The 12,340-nt window shown below is 39.2% G+C and overlaps 1 pseudogene; it reads right to left on the bottom strand.

The window, feature by feature from the left end:
* Positions 1–2,951: 2,951 nt before the first annotated feature.
* LOC113269893 (U6 spliceosomal RNA) lies at positions 2,952–3,052 on the bottom strand (annotated as a pseudogene).
* Between the last annotated feature and the right edge of the window lie 9,288 nt (positions 3,053–12,340).

The raw sequence follows: 12,340 nt of genomic DNA, 5'->3' as shown, positions 1-12,340 counted from the left end.
GGGGGGTAATCAGAAGGGGGAGTGAAGCATGAGAGACTATGGACTCTGAGAAACAAACTGAGGGCTTCAGAGGGGAGGGGGGTGGGGGAATGGGATAGACTGGTGATGGGTAGTAAGGAGGGCACGTATTGCATGGTGCACTGGGTGTTATACGCAACTAATGAATCATGGAACTTTACATCAAAAACCAGGGATGTACTGTATGGTGACTAACATAATATAATAAAAAACATTTAAAAAAAAAAGAAAAATATGGAGTAAAGGCTCACTCCTACAATGTACAGCAACAGCCATCTACATTTTTTTTTTTGATTGGGCTAAGATTTATACAAGGGGCTGACTGTGCCTACTCCTGATGGTAAAGGTCAAAGGGCCCCAATTTTTGGGAAAGGAGGAATGCAGAAATAGGAAATAAGCCAGAACCTCGTAGCTAAGTTGTATACATAAGAATATATTTTAATTTTATATGTGAGTTTCTCTTATCTAGACTTCGCAACTTCAACCATTATAAGGGATAATTTCCAATTCTCAATGACATTTAAAGATCATCAGATACAAAATGAGGCTATGATGGCATTGCACATTTTCTTCTTAGTGTGGAATGCTAAAGTATTGGCAAAAAGCCATAATTAGCTTTATGAAGCAAGGAATTCAATTGTTGTGGTTCTCGCTGTTGGAGCCATTCTATAAAATGAAACAGTTCAATCCCTCTGTATAATTTATAAGAAATCAAATTAATGGTGCTGTAAACTACTCAAATATGTTTATCCTGTTCAAATGATAATCATACAAGATTTTTTCTTAGAAAACTTATTCCTGAGTAAAATGTCTGATAGAGCTACAGGATAATGGGGTAATTACTAGAAGGTCTCAGGAAACAGAAAATTTATGACATTATGTATATATGTATGTTCCTTTAGCTAAAATGTTAGTTTGAGCAGCCATGTCTAAAAGTGCAGTACATTTCTGAATTCTCATAACATGATTAAGTTTAAAATGTATCTGAAATTTTATTAGAAATTTTGTTTAAATAATACATTTAGTGTGGCTATTGTTTAATTCATTTTAAATACATATGTTTGATATTCTATGTGCTGTGCATAGGTTGTACTCAAATATATATATGCAAGTTTAATAGATTATTTCATACAGGAATTTTATTTTGGAAATTTTTTTACTTCTTACTTAAAAATGATTGTTTTCGAGGAGACAGGGGTGGCTCAGTCGGTTAGGTAATCTGCCTTCAGCTCAGGGCATGATCTCAGGGTCCTGGGATGGAGTCCTGGGTTGGGCTCCCTACTCAGTGGGGAGTCTGTTTCTTCCCCTCTCTCTGTCCCCCCAACTCATGCTCTCTCTGTCTCAACTAAATAAACAAAATCTTTTAAAAAATAAAATAAAATAAAATTTTTTTAAAATTATTTATGTATTTATTTGTCAGATAAAGAGAGAGCATGAGCAGGGGGAGTGGCAGGCAGAGGGAGAAGTAGGTTCCCTGCGGAGCAAGGAGCCTGATGCGGAACTCGGTCCCAGAGCCCTGGGATCATGACCTGAGCCAAAGGCAGATGCTTACACAAACTGAGTTACCCAGGCATTCCAAATTTAAAATTTCTATAATGGCATTGACATTTCATAATGACACATGATAAAAATAAATATGTATGCAGTTAAAACAAAAATATAAAACTCTGGCCACAAGACTGAGAGCAAAAGATTGATTCCTTCTTACTGATGTTTTTGTGAAATATTTTCAATCAGAGTCTTGGAGATTCCATAGTTTACAAGGAATAGAGATTAAAATAAGTACTGAAAATCATCTTTTATAGTGAAATAGAAATATGTTCATCAAGAAATTAATATAATCTCTGTAATTGAGAATCAAAGAATAATTCAAATCCCTTAATTAAAGGAAGCCTATCCTTCTTTTAGAAATGCCCAATTTTCTATTGGTGCTCAAGCTTAAATGGAATTTATCATGTGAAATTTGCAAAAGGAAATAATGAAAAATGTACTGGCAAAGTCTACTAATAGGACTTTATATTATGAATAATACTAGTTGAGTATCCCAAAATTCCAAATAACTAAGGCTGCTTCCCTCCAATAACTCTGAAAGCAGTTTTTATTTTTATTATTTATTTATTTTTTTCAACATTTTATCTTATTTTATTTTTTTATTTTTTTAGAGAGGGAGAGAGGCTGGTGAAGGGCAGAGGGAGAGGGAAAGAGAGAATCTTAAGCAGGCTCCACGCCCAGCACAGAGCCTGATGTAGGGCTCCATCTCATGACTCTAAGATCATGACCTGAGCTGAAATCAAGAGTCAGACACCTAACTGAATGAGACACCCAGGCACCCTAAGTAGTTTTGATTTTCAAAGACTCAAATCTAATGACCTTTCTCATAACCTTTAAAATCCTTTTCTTCACTCGAAACACACATTGACTTATCCACATAAATTTGAAAAGCAGCTTCTGATTTGCTACTGGGTCCCCATAGAGACTAAACTCCCTAAACATGGGATAGCAACTGACTACGTGACCCAAAATATTTATCAGGAACATGATCATCTATTTCACTGAATCAAAATATTGGATGTGTGTAAGGTTATTCCTTTGTTAAATGGAATGGTAGATGCAAGACCAGAAGGTACAAGCAAACTGTATAAGCAAGTGGTTCACACTCACATGGTACATATTCCTACTGCCTCAACACGTGACCCTCCGTGCACCTTAGAGCCCCATGGGAAGTCCACTATAAACATTTGACATTTCCAGAGGAGGAAAAAGCACCCTCCTCGGGTTACAAATATGTCTGCAAGGTGTGGTAAATCATATAGCCCCATTCACGGGTGACCCTGAAAGACTCTGACACAGAAAAATTCTCCCTATGGGCAGAGTTTTGAGAGGTATATTTGGTTGTCCACTTTGTATGGAAGGAGACATGTGTTGTTTTTGTTTTACATATGGAATGCTTCATGAATTTGTGTGTCATCCTTGCACAGGGGCAATGCTGACCTTGTGTATTGTTCCAGTTTCAGTATCTGCTGCCAGAGCAAGCACGGAAGGAGACATCTTGAGTCATACTGATTCAGGGACACCTGGGTGGCTCAGTCATTTGGGCACCTGCCTTTGGCTCAGGTCATGATCCCAGAGTCCTGGAATCGAGTCCCACATTGGCTTCCTTGCTCAGCGGAGAGCCTGCTTCTCTCTCTGCCTGCTACTCCCCCTGCTTGTGCTCTCTGACAAATAAATAAATAAAATCTTAAAAAAAAGAAGAGTCATACTGATTCATGACCAATGGCTCGGTGAGTTGATTGGTATTCCAGGGCTAGGAAAAAATATAACTGGAAAATTAACAAGGAGCTCTGGATGTACTTCTAAGAATGACACAGAGTAGGGGGATATAAATGCTCGTTAGGGGATAAGAGATGAGAGGGTGGAAAGCGAATGAAGTCTCGGTGTTTATACTATGGCTCCTTATGCTGAGCTGTGAGTTGGCCATTATAATGTTTCTTTTTTTTTTTTTTTTTTTTTAAAGATTTTATTTATTTATGTGACAGAGAGACAGCCAGCGAGAGAGGGAACACAGCAGGGGGAGTGGGAGAGGAAGAAGCAGGCTCCCAGCGGAGGAGCCTGATGTGGGACTCGATCCCGGATCGCCAGGATCACGCCCTGAGCCGAAGGCAGACGCTTTAACGACTGCGCTACCCAGGCGCCCCCATTATAATGTTTCTCTTCGTAAGACCGCAGCTCCCTTTGGTACAATCTTTTCTGCCAGATTGTAGTAATACTTCCTGCCTCCATGGCAGTTCTCGTGGTGACAATGGCTCTCTACTGTCACTAGTCACAGGTGACTAGACTCACCAACCCTGCCCACGTTTGTTATTAGGTCTCCTTAAGTATTCCATTGTTTCTTAACTGACCACAGCAACCCTGATCATAAACTGCACAGGAGTGTAAATTTTTATTGCTTATTATCCCAGCACCTAGAATGAGGTCTGTCACACCGCAGGTTTTCAATAAATGTTGAATGAATATGTGTTTCATCCACTTTCCATTAAGACATTTCTAATTTCTTAAGCATCATTAGTAATCAATTTTCAAAAATGCATGGTATCTGGTGTTAAAATAGATGTGAGGAAAAAGCATAAGTTGGTATAGCCTTTCTTCTGAACACTGTTTGCGTTTATCAAATATTTAACATGTACACATTTTAACTGCGCAAATCTACCATTTAGGCATTTGTGCCAAAGAAACAATCATATATATATATATATATATATATATATATATATATATATGCAAAAGATGTATGGACGATGACGTTTGCTATGTATTATATATAATACTGAAAATTGGAGACAAGCTGAACATCAATCACAAAGAGATTGATTAAATCAACATGTTATGCCCCTACAGTGCAGAAAAGAATGATTTAGTTCTACAAAGCCTGACCAGATAACTGGATCAGGAGACAACTTTAAGTGTAAAAACAAGTTGTAAATAAGTAGTAACCACGTTTTTTGAAAAATACATTGTTAGCTTTAGCATAAAGTCTAGAGTTAAGCATCAGTTAATATTGGTTTCATTTGGAAGATGTGATAAGAGGGAGCTAGCTTTCAGTATCCAATCTTCACTGTTGTATTTTGGTCAAATTGAACATGTACTTAACATTTTTAAAAGAAACATTTAAATATATTTACATTTAAAAGATAAACAGATGTAACTCAAGTATTTAAAAAATAACAGTCTTGGGGCACCTGGGTGGCACAGTGGTTAAGCGTCTGCCTCCGGCTCAGGGCGTGATCCCGGCGTTATGGGATCGAGCCCCACGTCAGGCTCCTCCGCTATGAGCCTGCTTCTTCCTCTCCCACTCCCCCTGCTTGTGTTCCCTCTCTCGCTGGCTGTCTCTATCTCTGTCAAATAAATAAATAAAATCTTTAAAAAAAAATAAAAATAAAAAAAAAATAAAAAATAACAGTCTTGTTCAGCACAGAGCATGAGGGCAATAAAATATCAATCAAGTTACAAAGCATACTACAAAACAAATATAGTTCGGTTGACCATTTCTTATACTGTCACATTTAGCTTTCGCATTTACAAGTTCAAGGATTTTTATCCAGAAAGGTGCATTTATTTATGTTATACACAACTGATAAATTATTGAACACTACATCTGAAACTAATGATGTACTTACTGTACGTTGGTTAATTGAATTTAATTTTTTTAAAAAACGCTTCTGTCTTCATGAAAGAAGGTCAGTTGAAAAAAATATTTATTTATTTTAAAGATTTTATCTATTTGAGAGAGAGAGAGAGCTGGGCAGAGGGCAAGGAACAAGCGGACTCCCTGCTGAGCTGGGGGGGGGCGGTGCTCAATCCCAGGACCCTGAGATCACGACCTGAGCCAAAGGCGCAGACTTAACCAAGTGAGCCACCCAGGAGCCCCCAGAAAGCTGCATTTAATGAAAAAGAAGGGTATTTGATTATTAATAAACCAATTACATCATTTATGGAAAACATTTTTCTTTTAACTTCCCAAAAAGAGCCCACAGGACACCGATCAGGGTCCATGTTTGCAAAGATAAAAAACTCAGTCTGATTAAGGAGACATATCCACGACCCTCGGGAACTGTCCAACATAGAATATTCCTTTCCCAACTGGAGTAAACCCAGACTCATTTCACGTTGGCCCCTGACCTGGCGGCAGGGGACGAACGTCCTCAGACCCCACCTACTGAGGCTGGAGGACGCGCCCAGACCCGCGCCGCCAGGGCCGTTGGGGAAGCGCGAGGCGGAAGGACGCCCCTGGACGCGGGAGGCAAGGCGGTCGGACGCGCCAACGGTCAGAACTAACTACGGAGAAGCCCCTAAACGCCAGGGAGCGAGGCTGCAAGACTCGCCACGTGAGCGGCTGCGGCGGGGCTGTGGAGGAGCTGAGAGAGCCGTCACCGCCTGCAGAGCTCCGCCCACCGCGCCCGCCTCCCTGGGCTAAGAGGAGGCTGAGAAAGGCGCTGGCCGGGGCCACGTCATGAGTGGTATTGGGTGGGGTGCGCACGAGGGCTTCCTAGGAAGAGCAAAGCTTTACCCGTGTGTTCATACAGATTTCACTAACTTGTTGAAGACTCTGTTCTTTTTCCCCCTATAAGACCCGATTTTAAAAATCATTGTCATAGAAGAAGTGATTGGTATTGTGAAATAATAGTGACCAGATATATGCTGAGTATATGTAGTTCAGTAAAAAGATGTTCCTGTGATATTACGCCTGTACGTCCCTAATTTGGTTGAAAAAAAAATCAACAAGATACTCATTGTAAGGTTTAAGCAGGATCATCTCTGGGAATTGTGATTTGCTTGATAACCATTTTCTTATTTTGCATGTGTGTACTTTTGTATATTATGTACTTTTGAAATTTACTTTTTTTCCCCTTCCTTTCCTGGGATAAATTCTGTTGGTCACAGATACTTTCCTTTATAGTACTTTTGTGCTCCATATTCGAGTGTCTTATTTACACTTCACAACCTTATTCCCAAGAGATACTTGTATCTTGACTTCTCTGGGCAGCTTTGAAACAAACAACAACAACAACAAAACCTCAAAAAAAAAAAAAAAAGAAGAAGAAGAAGAAGGCACATTGATGGAGAGAGAATCCCCCTTTTTTGTATTACAAAAATTTGAAAAACATAGGAAATAGTAACATGAACATCTATATATAGCCAACCATGCCCTTGATTTAAGAAACCTTACTTAACCTTTTGTCATACTTGCTTGGTTAGTTTTTGCTGAAATTTCCTAAAGTAAATTAACAAAGATAATTTTGGTGCTAAATGTGGCTCTTTGCATACCTTTATAAAATCAATATTTTCCAATATAATTCCACTTAACAACTGTAATGTACCTTAATATTCTTAACTGCCAGTCCACATTCAAACTTCCAAATTGTTCCCAATGTTCTTGACAATAGTTGCTTTTCCCAGTTGGGTTTGATGGAGGACATACCTTGTATATCTTGGTAAATTTCAAATTTAACCAACACCTGGGGACTGAGAGAACCTGGACAGGAGAGACTATGGAGGACATCTTCCAACCATCTAATAAGGAAGAAACTACAAAGTAATGTCGAGTTGTAGAGGCTTATGGCAAATGTGATCTTGAATCTGGCTGGCTCACCCCACAAGATGGGTCTGCCTGCAAACTTCTGAGAGGAGTGGAGTGGGCTTGTGACCCAGAGGGCAGGAGCAGGAAGTCTTAGGGACGTCCCAGGCTCAACCCCCAGAGTCAGGCTCCCAGATGCAGGTGGGGCAAAGCCATGTCAGGAGCAGGTGATCAGTGCAGGCCAGGCAGCGCGGGGACATTGTGCCTAGATCCGCCTGCAGCGCAACCGGAGAAAAGCCGCTGTTGGTGGCAGGAAGGGAAAGCGTATTTATATTGCAGACTGTGAGCATGCCAGAAAGCAGAGGTGGTGGGTCTGTGGTGGAGCCCAAGTTCTGAATCCAATAAGACCTGGGTAAATTCCAACTGTCACCTGTAAGCAGGGGCTAGAAAAGGAACCTGGGTAAGAGGTTTTTCAACTGACAATGAGGATATTAATAATGATCGCTTCATGGTGGTGTTTTGAAACTGGTTAGATAAGTCTAAGTTGTAAATCAAACAGCCTAGTTCAGGGTATTAAGCCCTGAGTAAGTGACAACTGTTGTTATATTTAGAAGACACTTTGTCCCCTTTATTGGATAACTTATGTAAACCTCACAACCATTCTAACCATTCTATGATGTTGGAATAACCATTTGCATTAAAAATAACAACCGAAGCTCAGGTTGGTGGAATGATTTGCCCAGGTCACAAGCTAGCAGTGAGAGAGTTTGGATTCAAGGGCAGGTGTGCTTTACTTCCAACCTCACGCTTTGTGTATCTATCACACCTGCTTAAAACCAGCACTGCAGCCTTCAGAGCAATTAAAAGAGTGACCTGTCCCCAAATAGCCACGGATATAATGGCAAGTGAATGTAGATAGAATCTACCATGTGTCAGGTGTATTCTGGGATTTCTGGGGTCTCCTTAGATCCCTTGAGTCAAACAGAGCCTCCTAACCCCCTGACACACTGGCAGGCTATATTTTCAGTCTGAGATTATAATAAACTCCAAGAGGGCCAGCTTTGTGGCTTTTAAATTAGTTCCCTGTGGCCCATGTCCCAGTTCCTGGGAAATTCATTTTAGAGCAAATCAGCTCTTGTGAAGCAGAAAGCAAGGGGACTCTAGATAGGAATGTCCTCCTTGGAAGAGAGCACCCCTTCACCTTAGACCTCTCTGTAGAGTTTCAGAGCAGATACAGAAGAGCCCACAAAGGTCTGCACAGCCAGAAGCAGTTCTTGATCCCCCTGTCAAGAATGAGCCAGATTCGGTGATGCCACCACATTCAGAAGCCACAATACTGTGTGACAGTGGGAACTTTGGGCTAACCTTGAGAAGAGCAAGGTAAGCTGGGGTGGCCTGGGTATAGCTTGCTCAGGAAAGGCCACTTCATTGGACAGCTCGTGAGGGGGAGGTCTGGGGATACCTTTAACCAGGAAGTGGGCCCATGCTTTACAGATGCTTCTGCCACACATGTCCATCACCTCATGGGACACTAGTGATGTTATCTTTACCTCATAGAATTTCACAGTGATGGTTCATGAAGAGTTTCCATGCTCATCTACTTTTGACTCATTTAAAACTTTGGAGAAATTGGATCTTAAATTGTCAGGGAAATGTCCAGGGCCACCTATTTGACAGATCTGCAAATCAAAGACAGAGCCATTCATTTGGTCTCAGGTCCCTGTTTCAGTTCATTTATCTTTATTGAAGAGCAGTAATCTTTTGTATGGCTATTCCACAGCTTATTTATCCATTTACCCATTGATACATATTTGGATTATTTCCAGCCATCAATATTTATATACAGGTTTCTATGTGTGGACATACGACTTCATCCACTTGGTTAGTACCAAGGAATGAACAGGATTGCTCAGTCTCATAATAAGTGTATGTTTAACATGATAAGAAGCTGTCAAACTTTTTCAAAGTGATCGTACCAGTTTTCATTTCTATTAGCAGCGCGTGAGGGTTTTAGTTGCTCAGTATTGCCACCAGCATTTAGTGATGACAGGGTTTTTGTTTGAGGTGCTTACATTAGTTTGTAATGGTATTTAATTTTAGTTTTAATTTGATTTTCAAAATGTCTAATAATGATTATGTTTTTGTACGGCATCTGTTCCTTTTTTCTTATTATTATGTTATGTTAGTCACCATACAGTACATCATTAGTTTTTGATGCTGTGTTCCATGATTCATTGTTTGTGTATAACACCCAGTGCTCCATGCAATACGTGCCCTCCTTAATACCCATCACTGGGCTAACCCATCTTCCCACCCCCACCCCCGAAACCTTCAGTTCGTTTCCCGGAGTCCATTGTCTCACATGGTTCGTCTCCCCCTCAGATTCCCCCCCTTCATTTTCCCCTTCCTTCTCATAATGTCCTCCCTACTATTCCTTATGTTCCACATATAAGTGAAATCATATGATAATTGTCTTTGCTTGACTTAATTCATATAGCATAATCCCCTCCAGTTCCACCCATGTCAATGCAAATGTTAGGTAGTCATCCTTTCTGATGGCTGAGTAATATTCCATTGTATATATGGACCACATCTTCTTTATCCATTTGTCTGTTGAAGGGCATCTTGGCTCCTCCCACAGTTTGTGGGCATTGCTGCTATGAACATTGGAGTGCATGTGGTCATTCTTTTCACTACATCTATATCTTTGGGGTAAATACCCAGTAGTGTAATTGCTGGGTGATAGAGTAACTCTATTTTTAACTTTTTGAGGAACCTCCACACTGTTTTCCAAAGTGGCTGTACCAACTTGCATTCCCACTGACAGTGTAAGAGGGTTCCCCTTTCTCCACAACCTCTCCAACATTTGTTTTTTCTTGCCTTGTCAATTTTTACATTCTAACTGATGTAAGGTGGTATCTCATTGTGGTTTTGATTTGAATCTCCCTGATGGCTAATGATGTTGAACATTTTTTCATGTGTCTGTTAGCCATTTGTATGTCTTCTTTGGAGAAGTGTCTGTTCATGTCTTCTGCCCATTTTTTTGACTTGATTATTTGTTTTTTGGGTGTCGAGTTTGAGAAGTTCTTTATAGATCTTGGATACCAGCCCTTTATCTGTAGTGTCATTTGCAAATATCTTCTCCCATTCTGTGGGTTGCCTCTTAGTTTTTTGGTTTTGTTTTTTTTTTACCATTTCTTTGCTTCTGTGGGTTGCCTCTTAGTTTTGTTGACTCGTTGGTTCCTTTGCTGAGTAGAAGCTTTTTATCTTGATGAAGTCCCAAAAGTTTATTTTTGCTTTTGTTTTCCTTGCCTTTGGAGACGTTTCTTTTTTTTTTTTTAAGAAGTAAAATTTTTACTATTTGCAGATGACATGATACTCGATACAGAAAACCATGAAGATCCCGCCAAAAAACTATTAGAACTGATCAAAGAATTCATTAAAATCACAGGGTACAATATTAGTGTGCAGAAGTCTGTTGCATTTCTATATACTATTAATGAAGCAGCGGAAACAAAACAAAACAAAAAAAGAAAACAATGCTATTTGCAATTGTTCCCAAAATAACATACATAGAATAAACCTAACCAAAGAAGTGAAAGACTTGCACTCTGAAAACTACAAAACAAAGATGAAAGAAATTGAAGATGACAGGAAGAAATGGAAACACATTTCATGCTCATGGGTTGGAAGAACAAAGATTGTGAAAATGTCTTTACTACCAAAGCAATCAACACATTTAAAGCAATCCCTATCAAAATATGAACAGCAGTTTTTACAGAGCTAGAACAAGCAATCCAAAAATTTGTATGGAACCACAAAAGATCTCCAATAGCAAAAGCAATGTTAAAAAAGAAAAACAAAAGAGGAGGGTCCATAATTCCTGTCTTGAAGATACATTACAAAGGTGTGGTAATCAACATCATATGGTACTGTCACAAAATCAGACATATAGATGAATGGAACAGTATAGAAAACCCAGAAAGAGACTCACATTTATATTAATGAAAACGTGGCATGTATGTTTAATTGTGTATATATATATATATAGATTATATATGTATATATAAATATATAAAACAGAATGAGTCAGTCAGAGTAAGACAAATACCATATGATTTCACTCATATGTGAATTTAAGAAACATAGGAGCAAAGGGGGGAAAAGAGAGAGGCAAAGCAATAAAAAGACTAGTAACTCTATAGAACAATTTGATGGTCACCAGATGACAGGGTGTCGGGGATGGGCTAAATAGGGGATGGGGATTAAGGAGTGCCCTTCTGATGAGCACCAGGTGTTGTGTGCAAGTGTTGAATCACTACACTATATACCTGAAACTACTATTATGCTGTATGTTAACTAAACAGAATTAAAATAAAATCTTTAAAAAAAAGTTAGGTGATAACAAATGATCTAATTTTAGGTGCAATGGGCAATTGGTGAGGAGAACATAGGTAGTAACCTCTTTGACATCAGCCACAGCAACTTCTATGTTCTCCTCTAGGATTTTGATGAATTCCTGTCTCACATTGAGGTCTTTCATCCATTTAGAGTTTATCTTTGTGTATGGTGTCAGAGATTGGTCCCGTCTCATTCTTCTGTATGTAGCTGTCCAATTTTCCCAGCACCATTTATTGAAGAAGCTCTTTTTTCCATTGGATATTTTTCCTGCTTTGTCAAATATTAGTTGACCATAGAGTCGAGGGTCCATTTCTGGGGTCTGTATTCTGTTCCACTGATCTATGTATGTTTTTGTGCCAGTACTATGCTGTCTTGATGAACATAGCTTTGTAATATAGCTTGAAATCAGGCAAAGTGATGTCCAAGCTTTGTTTTTTCTTTTTTAATATTTCCTTGGTGATTTGGGATCTTTTCTGGTTCCATAAGAATTTTAGGATCATTTGTTCCAGCACTTTGAAAAATGGCATTGGTATTTTGAACGGGATGGCATTGAAAGTATAGATTACTCTGGGCAGCATAGACATTTTAACGTTTATTCTTCCAATCCATCAGCATGGAATGTTTTTCCATCTTTATGTGTCTTCTTCAATTTCTTTCATAAGTATTCTGTAGTTTCTAGAGTGTAGATCCTTTACTTCTTGAGCTAAGTTTATTCCAAGGTATCTTACGGGTTTTGGTGTTATTGTAAAAGGAATCAATTCCCTAATTTCTCTTTCTACAGTTACATTGTTAGATGTAAGAAAGCAACTGATTTCTGTGCATTGATTTTCTATCATGCCACATTACTGA

This window comes from Ursus arctos, unplaced genomic scaffold (genome assembly GCF_023065955.2).
Source record: "Ursus arctos isolate Adak ecotype North America unplaced genomic scaffold, UrsArc2.0 scaffold_33, whole genome shotgun sequence".
NCBI lineage: Eukaryota > Metazoa > Chordata > Mammalia > Carnivora > Ursidae > Ursus > Ursus arctos.
The sequence above is the reverse complement of the archived record's forward strand: the minus strand, read 5'-3'. Positions and strand labels throughout refer to the sequence as shown.